General features: G+C 38.0%; 1 long non-coding RNA gene across 3 annotated transcripts in view; it reads right to left on the bottom strand.

Moving 5' to 3' along the window:
- LOC138844330 (uncharacterized) overlaps positions 1-21,600 on the bottom strand; it is a 271,898-nt gene that overhangs the window by 178,949 nt on the left and 71,349 nt on the right. The gene's annotated exons all lie outside the window — the stretch shown is intronic.

Below are 21,600 nucleotides of genomic sequence, written 5' to 3'. Positions count from 1 at the left end.
AGCTCCACTCTCAATTCTAGTTTCCTAGTAATGCAGACCCTGGAAAGCATCAGGTGATGGCTTAATTGGTTGATTCTCTGCCACCCACATAGAAGACTAAGACTAAGTTCCCATCTCTCCAGCACTTGAGAAGTGTACCAACTGATGAGAGTTCTCTCTCTGTGTGTCTCTCTCTGTCTCTCTCTCTCTCTCTGTTCTTCTCCCTCTCCCTCTTCTTTTCTCTCTCTTTCCATCTTTCTCTGTCTCTCTTTGCCTCTCAAGTAAAATACATTTATCACAGATATGTATAATCACAGTTGAAATTCATTGTTTTCTTACCTCATAGATGAAGAAATTGTGTCATAAAGAGAGAAGGAAATCTATTAGCAGAAGAAAGCAACACAACAATTTAGTGATCATCTAAGAACAGGTCTAATTTTGTTGACCCACTTCCCTTTCTTCATCCCTGAGACTCTCAATAGCTCTTTGAGAATAGAAGTCTGAAAACACTGAGTACTAAATTTGTTGTATAATTTTCTAGAAATCAATATATCAGGAAAATGGAATGTAAGCCTATATATAGCCATGCTCACTGCCTTTGTGCAACTTCCTTTTTTTATGATGAATAAAACCATGCAAACATATTTGCTAACATCATTATTAAAAACCTAAACTGCTTGGACTTTTACCTCCAATGATTTTAATGGTTCACACATAAAAGGCATTTCTCTCAGCACCAGTCTGTTTGTTATAACAGAATCGGCATAACAAAGTATGCTTTTGCCAAAAGAAGATAATTGGAATTACCTGATGGAGGAGGGAGGGGTTAGGAACAGAATTTATCATAGTGTTCACATCACCAATTAATTAGCAACATGCTGGTTATTTAAGCAGGGACAATGATACTGACCTTTGCCCTACAGAAAGGGAAGCAAATGGAGAGGTTTTAAAGGCAAACATCCTGCTGGTAAAAGCTGAATAAAACATCTCAAATACCCATCTACACAAGGTAATACAGAATGTAATTGGAGATGGGGGAAGGGAAGGAAGAAAGCAATAACAGAATTTGGCAGGAATTAGAAAATTGTTAATATGTTGCCAAACTGTCCAAAAAGCAATTATATAAAACCTAGCAAAATCCAAGGTTCTAATTCCAACATCACAAATACAGCCAGGATAGCAAGCCACAATGAATAAAAAAAAAATGGAAAGATGAGATTGTGGGGGCTGGCTCTGTGGCTGGCTCACTTGGTTAATCCTCCAACTGCGGTGTCAGCATCCCATAATGGTGCCGGTTCTAGTCCCGGCTGCTCCTCTTCCAGTCCAGCTCCCGGGAAGGCAGTGGAAGATGGCCCAAGTGCTTGGGCCCCTGCACCCGCATGGGAGACCGGGAGCAGACACCTGGCTCCTAGCTTCAAATCAGCGGCCATTTGGGGCGTGAGCCAGTGGAAGGAAGACCTTTCTGTTCTCTCTCTCTCACTGTCCATAACTCTGTCAAATAAATTTTAAAAAAGAAGAGAAGATTGTGAGTTCAGTCCATGACATTCATATGATTATTTATTAATGAAAAGTATCAAGCTAAAGAAGAGACAGCTTTATTACATCTTTGCAAGAGGAGATATAGTTCCAATTCAGGCAATTTAAAATAACATAACATGTAGTGGGTATTTGGTGTGGCATTTGAGATGTCACTTGGTAAACCCGTATCTCATGTCAGAGTGCCTGGTATCCACTTCTGATTCCATATTTCTGTTAATGTGTAGAGAGGCAGCAGGTGATGGCTCAGTTACTTGGGTCCCCGCCACCCTTATGGGAAACCAAGATTAGGTTCAGAGCTCTTGGCTTCAGCTTGGTTGAGCTCTGGCTACTGCAGGCACTGAAAAAGTGAAAAGAGGTTGGAAGATTCATTCTCTCCTCTCTCTCTTTCTCTTTCTCTCTCTCTCTCTCCCACCCTCCCTCCTCCACACTATGTGTCTGTACCTTTCAAACAAAGCAATCATTATTAAAATAACAGAATAATAACTAATAGCTCTTGAATATTTATTGTGAATTATACATAGCACTATGTACTTCCTATGAATTATCTTGTTAATACTCAAACCACTCCTATAAGGTTATAAGCTAGCATAGTATGGTATAGTGCAGAAGGTTCTTCAATTTGAGCATATTACAGAAACATGCAAAGTACTTCTTAAAAAGAGATTTGGGGCCCTAATTTCAGAGTCTCTAGTCAGTAGGTCTGGGATACAACCAAAGCTGCATAATAAAACCACCTGCGGAGACTCTTATAAACTGTACATTTATCGGGTATTAAGCCAATGTTTACCAAATTACAGATGAGAAAAACTGAAGTATCTGGAAATTAGGTAAATCCAATTTCACAACAACTATAGGGTCTGCACTCAATCTTAGGACCATCTCTAAAATGTTTTGTACTCTAGTAGGCTCTCTCTCAAATAATTCATTGAAAAAAAATCATCTAGATATCGCAATAAGAATATCTGCTATACTACTAAAAAGGACTGGAAAGCAATGATTCTTTTGCTTTTGCTAACATTTGAATCACCAAGGAAAAATTTTAAATTGTTGATGCCTGGGCAGACTGGATTAAGATGGCAGAGCAGGGAGGGAGCTTTCTGCTCTAGTCTAGGAGAAGATACTTTAAAAAAAGTGGAAAGAGTACAGTCTCAGGGAAGAGTTAGGGAGAAAACAGCAGAGGAAACTCTACATAAATTTGAGGAATACAGTGGACCTACATGGAGGGCAAAGATGCAAACAACTTAGGACCCCACCAGCTGAGGGCCTCTGCACCAGCATTGGAGAACAAGGTGAGACCAGACTGCAGCAGCCCAAGCCACTGGTGAAAAAGCTGCAGGAAGAGCCTGGAGGGAATCTGGCTTGGGGCCCCGTGGGGGATAGAGTACCTGCCAAACTAGAGGAGGAAAAAGGTGGGGGGAGCACATTTTCTCTCTCCCTGATCATCCTGCAAAGGTGTCCTGTAACAAGCTGACAGACAGCAGCCACCATTTTGGACACACATAACAGCTGCAACAGCTCATGTCCGCACCCAGCAACTAGCCAAGCAGAGACTCCTGAGTCTGGTGGGGAGAACAGACTGGGGGCTGGGTGCTCGTGATTGTAGGAGGCTTGTGTGCCTGGACTGTGAAAACACTGAAGCTGTGTGGTAGGACTCAGAGTGTAGCTGGGACATTGGGTAATCACTGTGGGAGGCTCCACACGATCAGGGCTCCCTGATTATGTGGCAAGAGACATTGCTGGGGAATCTGAGCTTATACTGAGGTCTGCACAGGTCCTTTGTGTGGTCCTTGTGGCAGAGCAGATGAACAATATATTCACTGGGTCTAGCGCCCAGGCACTGGTGTCCTTTAAGGAAAGGAGCTCAGCTGAGTCTATGCCAACAGACAAGAAACCTCCCCTCTGATTTAAAAAAAAGTGAGAGAAATTTATCACACCAAACCTGAGTATGTCACCTCAGACACCCACTTCACCCTGGAGCACTGAACAGAGCTCTCTGACCACTCCCCCCACATGCCTCTAGGTATTTCCTGAAAGCAGATGCTTGAGTAATCCAATCACAGTCCAAAGATAAAAGCTGCCACAGTGAAAAATCAAAGAAGAAACCAATGAGAATCCCCACAAATGCCAAATAATAAACACACCAGTCCAAAAACAAAACCAAGGAAGACAACATGATACTCCAAAAAGAACACACCTCAATACTAGATTGTGAAAATGATGAGATTGAAGAAATGCCAGAAATGGAACTGAAAAAACTGATCATAGGATTACTTAGAAGAATCAGAAGCAAATACATGAAATAAGGAAATCCATACATGACATGAAAGAAAATTTCTCCCATGAAATTGAGATCTTAGAGAAATCAAAATGAAATCTTGGAAATGAAGAATTCATTAGAACAAATAACAAATAGAGTGGGTTCTTAACAACAGAATTGGTGAAGCAGAAGAAATATCTAACTTAGAAGACAAAGAACAGAAAATTATTCTCAGACCAAACACAAAAAGAAGAAATTAGAAAAATAAAAAACACTGTTGGTAATCTACATGACACTATCAATTGACCCAACATATAGGTTCAATGAGTTCCTGAAGGCGTGGAAAGAGAGAAAGAATTAGTAGGCTTTTTTAGTAAAATAATGATGGAAAATTTCCCCAATTTGAAGAAAGAAAGGAGCATCCAAATACAGGAAGCACACTGTTGGGAAGAATTCCTAATAGACATGACCAGAAAAGATCTCCAACATGACATACTGAAATCAAACTCTCCACAGTAAAACATAAAGAAAAGGTTCTAAAATGTGCATGAAAGAAACACCAGATTACTTTCAGAAATCTCCAATTAGACTCATGCAGACATCCCATCAGAAACCCCACAGGCTAGAAGAGAATGGCAAAATACAGTCCAAGTCTTAAGAGAAAAAAATGTCAACCCAGAATACTATACCCTGCAACACTCTCATTTATGAATGTTGGTGAAATAAAGACCTTCCATGACAAAGAGAAACTGAAAGAAGTTGTCACCACCCATCAAGCCCTGCAGAAGATGCTTAAGGATGTGCTGCACACAGAAACATGGTGATCACTACGAAAGAAAGTAAGGGAAGGAATATTCCAAGTAAAAGTACAAAGGAAATCCAAAATAAAAAATAGAAATATTTATGGAAAAATGGCAGGACAAAATCATTACTTATCAATAGTCATCTTGAATGTAAATGACCTTAACTCTCCAGTGAAAAGAAACAGACTGGCTGAATGGATTAAAAAACAAAACCCATCTATTTTCTACCTACAAGAAACACATCTCACCAACAAAGATGCATACAGACTGGGTGAAAGTATGGAAGATATTCCATGCTAATAGAAATCAAAAAGGAGCTAGTGTAGCCATCCTCATATCAGACAAAATAGACTTTAATACAAAAAAAATTGTTAAAAGAGGCAAAGAAGGACACTATGTAATAATTAAGGGATCAATTCAACAGGAAAATGTGACTATATTAAACGTATATGCACCTTAATTACAGGGTACCCGGCTATTTAAAAGCAATCTTAGAGGATCTAAAGGGAGAAATAGACTCCAATACAATAGTAATGAGGGATTTAAACACCTCACTTTCAGCAATAGACAGATCAACCAGACAGAAATCAGCAAGGAAACAGCAGAGTTAATCAACACTATAGACCCAATGGACCTAACAGATATCTACAGAACTTTTCATCCTTCAGTTGCAGAATACACATTCTTCTCACCTGTTCATGGAACTTTCTCTAGGATTGACCACATGCTAGGCCATAAAACAAGTTTCAGCAAATTCAAAAAAACTGAAATCACACCATGCATCTTCTCAGACCATAATGCAATGACGCTGGAAATCCAAAACTCAGGAATCTCTAGAACATATGCATGGAGACTGAACAACATGTTACTGAATGAACAGTGCATCACAGAAGAAATCAAAAGAGAAACAAAAAATTTTATGTAAACAAATGAAGACAATGAAACATATCAAAACATGGGATATAGCAAAAGCAGTGTTAAGAGGAAAGTTTATAGCAATAGGTGCCTACATGAAGAAATTGGAAATGCATCAAATAAATGGGATATTGAAGCATCTCAAAGATCTAGAAGAAGAACAGCAAATCAAACCCAAAACTAGTAGGAGAACAGAAATTATTAAAATTAGAGAAGAAATCAACAGAATTTAAATCCAAAACTACAATACAAAAGATCAGCAAAACAAAGAGCTGTTTTTTTGAAAAAATAAAATTGACACACCATTGCCCAACTAACTAAAAAAACGGAGAAAGGAGACCCAAATCAATAAAATTAGAGATGAAAAAGAAATGTAACAGACACCACAGAAATAAAAAGAATCACCAGAATCCACTAAAAAGAGGTGCATGCCAACAAACTGGGAAACCTAGAAGCAATGGATAGATTCCTGAACACATACAACCTACCTAAATTGAACCATGAAGACATAGAAAACCATAACCAAGACAAAAATTGAATCAGTAATAAAGGCCCTCCCAACAAAGAAAAGCCCAGGACCAGATGGCTTCACTGCTAAAATCTACCAGACATTTAAAGAAAAACTAACTCCAATTCTTCACAAATTATTCAAAACAATTGAAAGGGAGGGAAACCTCCCAAATTCTTCCTACAAAGCCAGCATCACCTTAATTCCTAAACCCAGAAAAGATGCAATAGAGAAAGAGAACTATAGACCAATTTCTTTGATTAACACAGATGAAAAAATCCTTAACAAAATTTGTACCAATCGAATGCGACTACACATCAGAAAGATCATTCACCCAGACCAAGTGGGATTATCTTTGGTATGCAGGGATGGTTCAACATTCACAAATCAATTAATGTGATACATGATATTAACAAATTGAAGAATAAAAACCATATGATTATTTCAATAGATGCAGAGAAGGCATTTGACAAAATACAATCCTTTCTTGATGAAAACTCTAACCAAACTGGGTTTAAAGGGAACATTCCTCAACACAATCAAGGCAATTTATGACAAACCCATGGCCAGCATCTAATTGAATGTGGAAAACTTGGAATCATTCCCACTGAGATCCGGTACCAGACAAGAATGCCCACTCTCTGCCGGATTCTGTCCCGGTTGCCCCTCTTGCAGGCCAGCTCTCTGCTGTGGCCAGGGAGTGCAGTGGAGGATGGCCCAAGTGCTTGGGCCCTACACCCCATGGGAGACCAGGATAAGTACCTGGCTCCTGCCACTGGATCAGCGTGGTGCACCGGTCACAGCGCACCGGCCGCGGCGGCCATTGGAGGGTGAACCAACAGCAAAGGAAGACCTTTCTCTCTGTCTCTCTCTCACTGTCCACTCTGCCTGTCAAAAAAAAGAAATATAATAAAAAAAAAGAATGCCAACTCTCACTATTGCTATTCAATATAGTCCTGGAAGTTTTAGCCAGAGCCATTAGGCAAGAAAATCAAAGGGATACAAATTGAAAAGGAGGAAGTCAAACTATCTCTCTTTGCAGATGACATAATTCTATGTACAGGGGATCCAAAAGATTCCACTAAGAGACTATTGGAACTCATAGAAGAGTTTGGTAAAGTAGCAGGATATAAAATCAATACACAATAATCAACAGCCTTCGCATACACAGATAATGTCACAGCTGAGAAAGAACTGCTAAGATCAATCCCATTCACAATAGCTACAAAAAAATAAGACCTTGGAATAAATTTAATCAAGGATGTCAAAGATCTCTATGATGAGAATTACAAAACATTAAAGAAAGAAATAGAAGGAAAAGCAAAAAAATAGAAAAATATTTCAAGTTCATGGATTGAAGAATCAGCATCACAAAATGTCCATTCTTCCAAAAGCAATTTACAGATTCAATGCAATACCAATCAAAATACCAAAGAAATTCTTCTCAGATCTGGAAAAAATGATGCTGATATTCGTATGGAAACATAGGAGACCTCGAATAGCTAAAGCAATTTATACAACAAAAATAAAGTCAGAGGCATCACAATATCAGATTTCAAGACATACTACAGGGCAATTACAATCAAAAAAGCCTGATACAGGTACAAAAATAGTTGGAGAGGCCAATGGAACAGAATAGAAACACCAGAAATCAATCCAAACATCTACAACAAACTTAAATTTGATCAAGGAGCTAAAACCAACCCCAGGATCAAGGACAGTCTCTTCAACAAATGGTACTGGGAAAACTGGATTTCCACATGCAGAAGTATGAAGCAAGACCCCTACCTTACACCTTACACAAAAATCCACTCAACATGGATTAAACATCTAAATCTATGACTGATACCATCAAATTATTAGAGAACACTGGAGAAACCCTGCAAGATATAGGCACAGGAAAAGACCCCAGAAGCACAATCAGTCAAAGCCAGAATTAACAAATAGTATTATATCAAATTGAGTAGCTTCTATACAGTAAAAGAAAGTCAGGAAAGTGAAGACACAACCAACAGAATGGGAGAAATTATTTGTAAACTACACAACTGATAAAGGATTAATAACAGAATTGACAAAGAGATGCAGAAACTCCACAACAACAAAACGAACAACTCAGTTAAGAGATAGGCAAATGACTAAAATAGACATTTTTCAAAAGAGGAAATACAAATGGCCAACAGTAAAAATGTTCTGGATCACTAGCTGTCAGGGAAATGCAAATCAAAACCACAATGAGATTTCACCTCACTCCAGTTAGAATGCCTCTCATATAGAAATCAACAAACAACAAATGCTAGAGAGGATATGGGGAAAGGGGTACCCTAATCCACTGTTTGTGGGAATGTAAACAGGTAAAGCCACTATAGAAGACAGTATGGAGCCAGCGCCATGGCTCAATAGGCTAATCCTCCGCCTTGCGGCGCCGGCACACCGGGTTCTAGTCCCAGTCGGGGCGCCAGATTCTGTCCCGATTGCCCCTCTTCCAGGCCAGCTCTCTGCTGTGGCCAGGGAGTGCAGTGGAGGATGGCCCAAGTGCTTGGGCCCTACACCCCATGGGAGACCAGGATAAGTACCTGGCTCCTGCCACTGGATCAGCGTGGTGCACCGGTCACAGCACACCGGCCGCGGCGGCCATTGGAGGGTGAACCAACAGCAAAGGAAGACCTTTCTTTCTGTCTCTCTCTCTCTCACTGTCCACTCTGCCTTTAAAAAAAAAAAAAAAGAAGACAGTATGGAGATAATTCAAAAATCTGAATATAGACCTAGCACATGACCCAGCCATCCCACTCCTGGGAATTTACACAAGGGAAATGAAATCAGTAAACAAAAGCACTATCTGCACTTCCACGTTTATTGAAGCTCAATTCACAATAGCTAAAATATGGAATCAATCTAAATGCCCAGCAACTGAAGACTGGAAAAAGAAATAAATTATGGGATATGTACACTATGGAATACTACACAGCAGTAAAAAAAAAATCTGGTCATTTGCAACAAAATGGACCAATCTGGAAAACTTTATACTTAGTGAAATAAGCCAGTCCCAAAGGAACAAATACTCTATGTTCTCCTTGATCTGTGAGAACTAATAGCACATCTAAAATGAAAGCCATAGAAGTGAAATTGACACTTTGAGAAACAATGACTTGAACAGCCCTCATCTTTTTTCTTAAGATTTTATTTATTTATTTATTTGAGAGCTAGTGTTACAAACAGTGAGAGGGAGAGACAGAGAAAGGTCTTCCTTCTGTTGGTTCACTCCCCAAATGGCCACAATGGCTGGAGCTGTGCCAATCCTAAGCCAGGAACCAGGTGCCTCTTCCTGGTCTCCCACGTGGGTGCAGGGGCCCAAAGACCTGGCCCATCTTCTACTACTTTCCCAGGCCATAGCGGAGAGCTGGATTGGAAGAGGGGCAGCCAGGACTAGAACTGGTGCCCATATGGGATGCCGGCACCACAGGCAGAGGATTAACCTATTGTGCCACAGTCCCGGCCCCAACCCTCATCTTTTTTTTATTTTTTTTTATTATTTAATAAATGTGAATTTACAAAGTACAAGTTTTGTATTGTTGTGGCTTCCCCCCCCACCTCCCTCCCTCCCACGGCCTTCCCCTTTCCCACTCCCTCTCCCATCCCACCCTTCATCGAGTTTCATTTTCAATTACCTTCATATACAGATCAACTTAGTATATACTAAGCAAGGATTTCAACAGGCTGCACTCACACAACCACACAAGGTATAGGGTATTGTTCGACTAGTAGTGTTGTTTTTAAGTTTCATAGTAAAACACATTAAGGACAGAGATCCTACGTGGGGAGCCTGTTCCCAGTGACTCCTATTGTTGATTTAACAATTGGCACTCTTATTTATGGCATCAGCAATCACCCGAGGCTCTTGCCAACCCTCATCTTGACTGTCAAGGAACAGTTTCTTATTTTTATTTTCTTTTTTTTTTATTTTTTATTTTTTTTATTTTCTCTTCTTCATACTATATGTTGAACTCTTTACTTAACAGAGTTAATCATATATATATAAAGTCAAACGAAAATTGATCTCAGTAAAAAAAAAGGGGGGGGATAAGAGAGAGATGAGGAAGTTTGTATCTGTAAAGATGTAAAATGCCATTTTAATTGTTTAAGTGATCCTATTAAGTGTAAAAGTGAACAAATAGATAGGATTAAGTGTTAAAGAGACCATATAAATAGTATCAAGTGCCTGGTAATAATAATAGACAGAATTAAAAAGGAGGGAATGTCCAAAATGGGAAGCAGTCCACACAGCAGACTCATAGAATGACAATCGCTTTAAGTAACACTCTGACCTCAGAATCAGCCCCTAAAGTATCTGGATTTGGCTGAAAAGCCCACAAGAGCAATTCAGGCATTGAAAGCCAAGGCACTGTGGCAAAAAATATCCTACATGAAGGATCTCTGTGAATGAGACCCCAGTGGAAAGAAGAGACCATCAAAAAATGATGTACTTTTCTCTGAAGGGAGGAGAGAACTTCCACTTTGCTTATGGCCTTGTCTAAATACTGATGCAGTTTGTAGTCACAAAATGCTTCCATAGTTTTGGCAGCTCATGGCAAGAGCCTCAGGTGATCACTGACATCATAAATATGTGTTGTTGAATTAACAACAGAAGTCACTGTGTACTTACTCCCCACGTAGGACCTCTGTCCTTAATGAGTTATACTATGAGAATTAACTGCAAAACTTATTCTCAAATAGTACTTTTTGTGTTATGTGTGTGTGTGTACAAACTGCTAAAATCTTTACTTAGAGTTGGTCCTCTGTATATAAAGTTAATTAAAATGAACCTTAATGAAGAATGGGATGGGAGAGGAAGTAGGTGGTGGGACAGAAGTGGGAGTGGGAGTGTGGATATGGGGAGAAAAACCACTATATTCCTAAAATTGTACCTATGAAAATTGGATTCATTAAATAAAAACTTTAAATTAAAATTAATAAAAAATAAAAGTATATATTTATTTTCTTTTTTTATTTTAACTGATACATGAAATGCGTGCATATTTACGGTGTGCTGTGTAATATTTTGGTACATGTATACTTTGTGTAATGTCCAATCAGAGAAAGTATTTCTAACTTCTCAAATATTTAATATTTGCTTATAGTTAAAACATTCAAAATCCTTTCTTCTAGTTTTGTAAACAGAAGTATATAGCACATTAACATGTACAGTCACCCTATTGTGCAACAGAACTCCAAACTTGCTACGTTGATCTAACTGTAACTTAATGCCTATTAAATAACCTTTCGCCATCCTTCCTTCCTCCTAATCTTCCCGGCCCCTCGTAGCCACCAATATACGCTCAACCTCTATGACATCAACATTTTAAAATTCCATGTATGAGTGAGATCACGCAGTTCTTGTCTTTCTGTTTGACTTCTTTCAATTAACATTATGACCATAATGTTCCATCCATGTTGTTGCATGTGACACAATTTCATCTTTTTTAATTCTAACTTGAGTAATTACTATTTAAGGGGGGAAAAAGTGAATCTGTGTTTGATGATTTGGAATCAAGTCAGAAAAATAGAAAATGTAAGGACAAGTTGATGTGAAGGTTCAGAAACAAAAATAAAAGTTTCAAACACTAATACATTTTATCAAACAACCACTATTTAACCCATTTAAAATGTTCTAAGGCATCTGATTGTGATTTTTATCATTGCATGTAATAGTTGCTTTTCCAGCCTCTCTTCTCTATTGAAATTTAATTTTTATAATATGAAAACATAATAGGCTCTCTTACAGGCACGGAAAGCCAAGACTCTGTGACAAAAAAGTATCCTACATGGAGGATCTCTGTGAGACCTCAGAGGAAAGAAAGGGTCATCAAAGAAGGAGACACTCTTCTCTGAAGGGAGGAGAGAACATCCACTTTGCTTATGGCCTTGTCCAAATATTGATGGAGTCCATGGTCACAAAAGGTTTCCATAGCCTTGGCAGCCCATGGCAAGAGCCTCGGATGATCACTGACATCATAAAAAGACTGTTAATTGTTAAAGGAACAACAGTAGTCATTGTGCACTCGCTCCCCATATAGGACCTCTGTCCCTAATGAGTTGCAATATGAGAATCAACTGGAAATTTTCTCCCCAAACCGTACTCTATATGTTGTGTGTGTTCATGGGTGCAAATTATTGAAGTCTATGCTTAGCATGGAGTTGGTCCTCTGTATATAAAGTCATACTAAAAATGAACCATAATGAAAAAGGCAATGGGATAGAGAGAGGCAGGTGGGATGGGAACTGGGGGGGAGAGGGAAGGGGAAAAGAACCACTGTATTTCTGAAGTTGTATCTATGAAAAACTGCATTCATTAAATAAAAACTAAAAAAAACATAATTTCCTCTCAATTATATTCTTAAAAGATTTACTTTATTTATTTGAAAGAGTTACAGAGAGAGGTAGAGACAGAGAGAGGGGTCTTCCATCCACTGGTTCACTACCCAGATGACCGCAACAGCCGGAACTGCGCTGATCCGAAGCCAGGAGCCAGGAGCCAGGAGCCAGGAGCTTCTTCTGGTCTCCCACGCGAGTGCAGGGGCCCAAGTCCTTGGGCCATCTTCTACTGCTATCCCAGGCCATAACAGACAGCTGGATCGGAATAGGAGCAGCCGGGACTAGAACCGGTGCCCATACAGGATGCCGGTGCTTCAGGCCATGGCTTTAACCCACTGCGCCACAGTGCTGGCCAGAGCTCTCAATTATTTTTTTTAAAATTGTGTGTATATATTTATTAAAAGGGGAATGGTATTTTAAAAATACAGCAAGGGATCGATAAATACTGTGTTGTTAGCACTGGCTATCTTGGTTTGTGCAAGAATGGTGATAAGAAGGGAAAAAAAGAAGTCTTTTAGTGTGTATACTTATGGATCACCTGAATCTGTCAAAACAGATATATATTATATAATAATTAAATGGTAATAAATACTACTTATAAAAAACAGGCTATAAAGAGTTATTCTCATGAAGATTTAGGACAGTTACTGTCATGGAAAAAAATTATTGAAACTGAAAGCAAGAGAACTAGAGTTTTAATCTGCATAATCTGTGTCCTTCCATTTATTATTTAAGGGACACTTAATGGGTTGCTTAGCTTTTCCAGGCCAGTCTCCCATTTAAGAAGCATTATTCACACAGGATTGTTGTCAGGAAGAAATGACACTATGGTTATATTCTTTGAAAATTACAAAGTTTCTCATCAAATTTCAGTGCTATCATGGTAACTGAGTTTGTACATCTTTTCTACTCCGCAGAGACATTTTTCTGTGCAGTAAGAAACAGAATGCAAAACTAAAAATTAACATAAGATAAACTTGTAAGTTCCTACAAGAGACACAAAGAAAGTGTCAGATAGTAGAAATTCTCAATTGGTCCATTAGTAGAGCTCTCAGCTTTGAGATGACAATACCTAGATAAATTGCAGTAGATTAGAATGTGCTAAGCCTTATGAAATTTTGTTTCACTAACTTTGAGCATTTGATTTTCCACACAAGCCTTTAATGGTGTCAACAGCAGAACAGCAGATCTGAATCTGCCTTAAGCATGGTTGAATCTCTGCTTTACTAGGACATGGTTTTCCATGATAGACACATAATAGTAAATAGTTGTAGAATGAATGAATGAAGATTAGAATCCATTAGGGAAAAGAGACTAGAAGAGCAACTATTATATGCAATAATAAAAGTCACAAAAGCCTGTCATGGAACATATTTCAAGCAGGTTCAATAGTGGTTTTTTTTTTTTTGGTAGAATGTATTTGTGTTTGAATTTTCCATTTTTATTTCTGCATCTTCACTTATTTATTCTGTTTCTCTTATTTTCAATCTATAAATTTTCTATAAATTCCATGTCATCCTGGAGAATGCCAGAAATCAACACAGAACCAGTGCTTCAAGTGTTTTATTACACATTGGAAAATCGGTAGAGGTTAGCATAATCCCAAAAACCTCCATTAACCAGCCATAGTTCCTAAATAGTTACTTAATTTTTACTACATTCTCAAAGAAAAGGAAGTTCGAGTTAAAAAATAATATATAAATCTATTAATGTAAAGCAGGAGGAAAGGATGAATAAAGGAATATTATAAGAGAATAAGAGTAAGAGATGTAAGTAAGATGAATATTTACTTAGAGCCATGTACTGACCCTGGCATGGCTGCTAAATTTAATTTAATATTCATAACTTCCCTGTTAGGTATTTTAGCCACATTTTACATGTGAGAAGACTGGAGCTTAAAGAAGTTCACTGACTTTCCCAAAGAAGAATATCTGGACTCAGGCCATGTTGACTTCCAAGTCCATTCTTTAAGCTTGATTTATTCTCCAGTTGTCTTTATAAATTCATCACCATTTAGAATGTTTCTAGAAGTAGATTTACACACACACACACACACACACACACGCACACATCATAAAATCTTGTCAAGGTCCCAGCTACGCCTGCTGCTGTATTGCCAAAATTCATACTTGATATTGGTATATACCTCATAATGACAACTTGCATAGTCTTGACTTAAACTCTTCAATATGTGGGATCACCAAGCCATATTGGGATATCAGACCTTCAGTCACATTTCCTTTCATTGTTTAAGTAGTCAAATTTCACACTGTCGGGTTGTAATGGGCTGAAATGCATTAACCACCATGTGTGGTGAATATGTATTTAACTTCATACATGCAACACCTCACTTCAGCCAGCAAAAGGAACATTCAGAATCCACATATCTATTTCCCTGACTTAGAAACTTTAAGTTCAACAATATATTCCATAAAAATCAATATACTACCAAATTATTATAAAAATAAATACCTGTCTTCAATACTAAAATAAGTAGCAAGCAACTAAGAAGGAAGAGAAGAATGAAGAGAGGAAAGAAAAGCAAAGTAAGGATTAAACTCAATATCTCATTCTCTTGATTATTGTAGAGCACTTTTATTTGAGCTGTGCAACTTTTGACATGACCAAACCTTCTTCCTAGAATTCCAATCCTAGAAGCATTGCTAGGATAAGACAATTATTTGGTTACACTAAATTATTTCCTTCAAGATGCTTGTTTCTAGACACACCAATAGCAATGTGAAACAGCTTTAGTGTACTTGCCAGGTTGGGAGTGGTGCAATTTGAAATACTGTATTGCATATGCAATTTCTGATCTTTGCACTTACTTGTCAAAGCATAAAATAAAACAAAATCTTTGAAATGACACTGCAAAGCCCATTTTTCAATCAAGGACTATCCCCAAATGGAAACAAGCTGGCTGTACCACTTAACTACAATTTCATTCCTGATTTACGTCTAGCCTGCCTTACAGTTTGGAATATTTTATGGCACAAGATTGGACAGAGGGAGGAGGGAACTAGATGGTTCAATAAACAATAGTAAGTACCTAATCCTCAAAGAAATTAGCTTCTTTAAAAATGGCTGGTTTTTCTGTCAGACTTCATCTTCTTAAGTTTCCCAGGAAGTAATTCTAGCTGAATAAATCTTAATGCTCTCCCTACTTAGAGAAGTTCTCCCATGTGCCTAAGGAACAATGGTGTCACAGTGGAGAACCCTGAAAACTTTGAAAACAAATGCAACTTCCCATTAAACATCTGAAAACAAACTCCCAGCTAATAATTTCAGTGGTAGAGAGCAGACACTTTCTTTGATCTGTCTTCTAGGGTAGGGAATGCCAATATCAACATTGCTGGGATTTTTGGTTAAATTTGTGAATTATTATGTGACCTAATTTCATTAGTGTGATCCATTGCTCCCCAGAGCTTCTCAACAGGCCTACCCCTCAGGAGACAGGGCTCTATTAAGACTCATAGGCCTAGTTGGCCAGACAGCAGGTTTACATTTCCAACTAAATTAATGGGCCTCATGATGTATACACCTGACATACTCCACTGTCCTTTCATTTTATATGAACAGGAGAGGTGATACATGATTTAATGAGAAAAAGAGCTCCAAATACTCACAGTCAAGGATATGCTGAGAAATGTTCATCTTACTTGCATGAGATTTCAGTAAAGTCAGAAAATATATAAAATAATATAAAATATTAAAATGTAACAGAAGAATACAAACTGGAGTTTAGATAAAAATATTTCAAAGTTATTATAATAACTTGGGTGGATGAGGAGAGAGCATTTTATGTAATGTCTGACATAACAAGGTCTTTAATAAATAATTATTTTTTACATTAATTTAAGCATAACATCCAAATGTTTTTTCTGTATCTAACTTATCCTTTAAGAAAAACATAAGCTCTTCCCTTAATACACCAGACTAGCTGCCAGTCATCTAGATTCAAACCTCAGTCTTGAGTCATATTCTAGGTAGATATGCATAGGAATTGGTACTTTAAAAGATTTCACAAATATGACTTTTAAGATATAGGTTACTAAGGATCCATTGTCTGTTCTACTACAAAACAAAAGTTACTCTTTATTGTAACTACTATGAAATAAATTTTTCATAGAGTACCTTGACACAATATTGTCTATTCTCCTTCAGTACCAATGCATGAATATTACAAATAATATAAAGTCACATCTTTATTTTTTCTTTTGAATACAGGACAATTAAAATGGTACTATTTTCCTTCATCCCAATTATAAACTCTGTCTGGTAAAATTTATTTAGAAATGCTCTGGGTTGAATTTTGTTTCTCCAAAAGATGCTGAAGTCCTCATTTCCAGTAACCCTGGAAGTGACCTTATTTGCAGACATTCAAGTTGAGATAAGGTCATTAGGGTGATCCCTAACACAATATGACTGATTTCCTTAAAAGAAAAGGAAATTCACACACTCACACACACACACACAGAGAGAGAGAGAGAGAAAGAGAGAATGCTATATGAAAATGAAGGTATCCACAAGCAAAACAATGCCAAAAATTGTCAAAACCCCACCAGTAACCAGAAGAAAGGCATGGGATATTCATGGGATATTCTCCCTTACAGCTCTCAGAAAGCTCCAGCCCTGTTGCCAACTTGCTCTTGGACTCAGCTTCCACAACAGTGAGGCAGTAAATAGCTGTTAATCCATTCAGTTTGTGGTATTTTGCTACAGTAGTGCTAACAAACTAATATAGAAGGTGACTCTCCATAAGGGTTCTGAATGTTTGTATTAATTTTTCCTTTGTCATTCTTAAAATTTGAAATATATACATGATAGAGAATTTGCATATCTTTTAAACCACGTTCATAGTCCACAAGGCTCTACAATTTCCAGTTTGAGAAACATTGTAAAGCAAAACTCAGTAATATTAATACCACATGTTACATATGCATCTTCCTTTCTCACTGGCAATGTAATCCAAAGGCCAAAGACTTGCATTAGAGGCTCTTTGGCATTATGCCAGAACCATGCAAAAAATATTCTAAAGGGCAGAGTTCAGAGGAAAAAAGTCCTAATGATGTGCTTTTTCAAAGTAGTCACATCCATTACACCGCAGCCCTTCCCCGTGGTCCAATAGGACCACACACTGGTTGCCATTTACCAATATAGCCGTGAGTTGCTATAGCATTGGAGACTAACCTTGGCTTTACAGCCTTAAAGGAAAAAGTGCAAAAAAAACACCAAAAGGTTTGAGAAGAAAACCTGATCTCCATCAGTTTGTTTCCTGCAGTTAGCAGAAACCTGCTTATTTGTTTAGCACTGGGCAGGAGATACTGCTTCCCTGGATTTTAAATATTCCAAATGCTTCGGTGTAAAGCCTGAGGCTCTGCTGCGTTCTGTTTAGCCTATATTTAGAACAAAGCAAACACGTGCACTTCTTTAGAACTAAGTACTTCTGCCAGTGGGCCCTGGAAAATTGCTAACCCCAAATAAAACAATACTGCTTTCTTTAAATACTTCTGCTTATACTTACAGTGAGAAGATATTGACAGCACGCGTCAGTTTGAGTGACTGAAAATAAACAGAAGTGAGGAAAACAGGGACTTTGGCTATTAAAGACAGATTTATTTAGAGGAAATATATGACAAGCACTATTATTTTCTCAAATAGCAATCTCAAGATATCTCACCCATGAAGAAATGTTATGATGTCATTCTCATGACTCCTAAAGGCTTATTAACAGCTACGCACCATCTGACTATACTATTGATTCCAAATTGAGATTAATGCAGGAAGGTAAAGAAGAGAGATTAGCTTACCTGGAAAGGCAATACACAATAAGAGCAAAAGAAGCAATAAGCTAAAGTGATCCTATTTTTGCAAAGCTCTAAATTTACCCTAGAGGGGCCAGTGCTGTGGCACAACAGGTTAAAGTCCTGGCCTGAAGCACCGGCATTCCATATGGGTGCCAGTTCTAGTCCCAGCTGTTCCTCTTCCGATCCAGCTCTCTTCTATGGCCTGGGAAAGCAGTAGAAGATGGCCCAAGTCCTTGGGCCCCTGCACCCACATGGGAGACCCGGAAGAAGCTCCTGGCTCCTAGCTTCGGATCGGCACAGCTACAGCTGTTATGGTCAAATCGGGAGTGAACTAGTGAATGAAAGACCTCTCTCTGTCCCTGCCCCTCTCCCTAACTCTTTCAAATAAATAAAATAAATGCTTTTTAAAAATAAAATAAAAAATAAATTTACTCTAGAAAAGTAGCAACATCTACAAATATTGGAGAGTCCAGCCAGGGTGCCCAGTGTGAGAATAGCAGGAAATTCTGTCACATGGCCCTCACGTCTTTCCCACACCTCTAGCCCTACCACAAGCTCACGTTAAGAATGTGGGTAGAGTGAGGAGAGATTCCATTGTTGTGCCAGCCTTGAAAATTTAAAAGCCTGTTGGGCCTTGGTTTCCCCATCTGTGAAATGACTGAGTTGAATTAAAGACTAAGGTTCATATCCATGTTACCATTTGGGAGGGAGGAGGAATCCAATTATGCAACTCTCATCTGACAATTAAATTTGCTTTAACACTGTTGAAACAGTCATTTTATATTCCTTTCACTAATCTCATTCTTTCAAAGTTCACATCCAACCCTTGTATCTATTTAGCTAACATTTTAATACATAATACCACATAATTCATGATGATTTTCTCAAGACATCTTAAAAAATTAAAATTCTCAATTCACTTCTTGAAGGTTACAAGAATGTCTAAAATTTAAAGTCTGTTTTAAAATATAAGAAAAACTGGAATCAGATACACAAGGTATTTAAAATTGTTATCTTGGGCAAAGAGAATATAGGTAATTTTTATGTCCATTACACATCCAATTTTCTAAAATTTTCATAATAGAAATGTGTTATACTTGTAATCAACAAAAATTAAAAGTGTGTTTTAAAAATCTGTTTCAAATGGTGGCACAAATAATGCTATCTCTTGGGCCATCTTCCATTGCTTTCTCAGGAGCATTAGCAGAGACCTGCAGCCACTACTCTGTTTGACTTTTCTGGGTATTTCATAAAGATGGAATCATGCAATAGATGATCATGTCTGACTGCTTTCATTCACGTGTTTTGACGTTCATCCTCCATGTTGTACATGTTTGTAGTTCTTTACTACTGTTTTGTGAACAGTTTTCCATTGTATGGATACATGACATTTTGTCCATCCATTCACCTTCCAGTTGTTACTGTAATTTTTTATTTTTTTAACTTTAATAAATATAAATTTCCAAGGTACAGCTTTTGGATTTCAGTGCCCCCCCATAACTTCCCTCCCACCCGCAACCCTCCCATCTCCCACTCCCTCTCCCATTCCATTCACATCAAGATTCATTTTCAATTATCTTTATATACAGAAGATAGATTTAGTATATACTAAGTAAAGATCTCAAAAGTTTGCACCCACACAGAAAAACAAAGTGTAAAGTACTATTTGAGTACTAGTTATAGCATTAATTCACATTGTATAACATCTTAAGGACAGAGATCCTACATGGGGAGTAAGTGCACAGTGACTCCCATTGTTGACTTAACAGTTGACACTCTTGTTTATGGCATCAGTAATCACCCTAGGTAGGCGCTTGTCATGAGTTGCCAAGGCTATGGAAGCCTTTTGATTTCACCAACTCTGATCTTATTTAGACAAGGCCATAGTCAAAGTGGAAGTTTTCTCCTCCCTTCAGAGAAAGGTACCTCCTTCTTTGATGGCCCATTCTTTCCACTGAGATCTCACTCACAGAGATCTTTCATTTAGGTCTTTTTTTTGCCATAGTGTCTTAGCTTTCCATGCTTATACTACTCTCTTGGGCTCTTCAGCCAGATCCAAATGCCTTAACAGCTGATTCTGAGGCCAAGTTGCTGTTTAGGACATCTGCCATTTTATGAGTCTGCTGTGTATCCTGCTTCCCATGTTGGATTGTTCTCTCCATTTTAATTCTGTTAGTATTAGCAGACACTAGTCTTGTACAAAAAATCAACAGCCTTTGTATACACAGGCAATGCCATGGCTGAGAAAGAACTTCTAAGATCAATCCCATTCACAATAGCTACAAAAACAATCAAATACCTTGGAATAAACTTAACCAAGGACGTTAAAGATCTCTACAATGAGAATTACAAAATCTTAAAGAAAGAAATAGAAAAGGATACCAAAAAATGGAAAAATCTTCCATGCTCATGGATTAGAAGAATCAACATCATCAAAAGCTCCATTCTCCCAAAAGCAATTTATAGATTCAATGTGATACCAATCAAAATACTAAAGACATTCTTCTCAGATCTGGAAAAAATGATGCTTAAATTCATATGGAGGCACAGGAGACCTGAAATAGCTAAAGCAATCCTGTACAACAAAAACAAAGCTGGAGACATCACAATACCAGATTTCAGGACATACTACAGGGTAGATGTAATCAAAAGAGCATGGTACTGGTACAGAAACAGATGGATAGACCAGTGGAACAGAATAGAAACACCAGAAATCAGTCCAAACATCTACAGCCAACTTATATTTGATCAAGGATCTAAAACCAATTCCTGGAGCAAGGCCCGTCTATTCAATACATGGAGCTGGGAAAACTGGATTTCCACGTACAGAAGCATGAAGCACGACTCCTACCTTACACCTTACAAAAAAATCCACTCAACATGGATTAAACATCTAAATCTATGACCTGATACCATCAAATTATTAGAGAACATTGGAGAAACCCTGCAAGATATAGGCACAGGCAAAGACTTCTTGGAAAAGACCCCAGAAGCACAGGCAGTCAAAGCCAAAATTAACAATTGGGATTACATCAAATTGAGAAGTTCTGTACAGCAAAAGAAACAGGAAAGTGAAGAGGCAACCGACAGAATGGGAAAAAATATTTGCAAACTATGCAACAGATAAAGGGTTAATAACCAGAATCTACAAAAAGATCAAGAAACTCCACAAAAACAAAACAAACAACCCACTTAAGAGATGGGCCAAGGACCTCAATAGACATTTTTCAAAAGAGGAAATCCAAATGGCCAACAGACACATGAAAAAATGTTCAGGATCACTAGTAATCAGGGAAATGCAAATCAAAACCACAATGAGATTTCACCTCACCCCGGTTAAGATGGCTCACATTCAGAAATCTACCAACAACAGATGCTGGCGAGGATGTGGGGAAAAAGGGACACTAACCCACTATTGGTGGG

This window comes from Oryctolagus cuniculus, chromosome 11 (assembly GCF_051225735.1).
Source record: "Oryctolagus cuniculus isolate XC-2025 breed Fujian yellow rabbit chromosome 11, ASM5122573v1, whole genome shotgun sequence".
NCBI lineage: Eukaryota > Metazoa > Chordata > Mammalia > Lagomorpha > Leporidae > Oryctolagus > Oryctolagus cuniculus.
The sequence above is the reverse complement of the archived record's forward strand: the minus strand, read 5'-3'. Positions and strand labels throughout refer to the sequence as shown.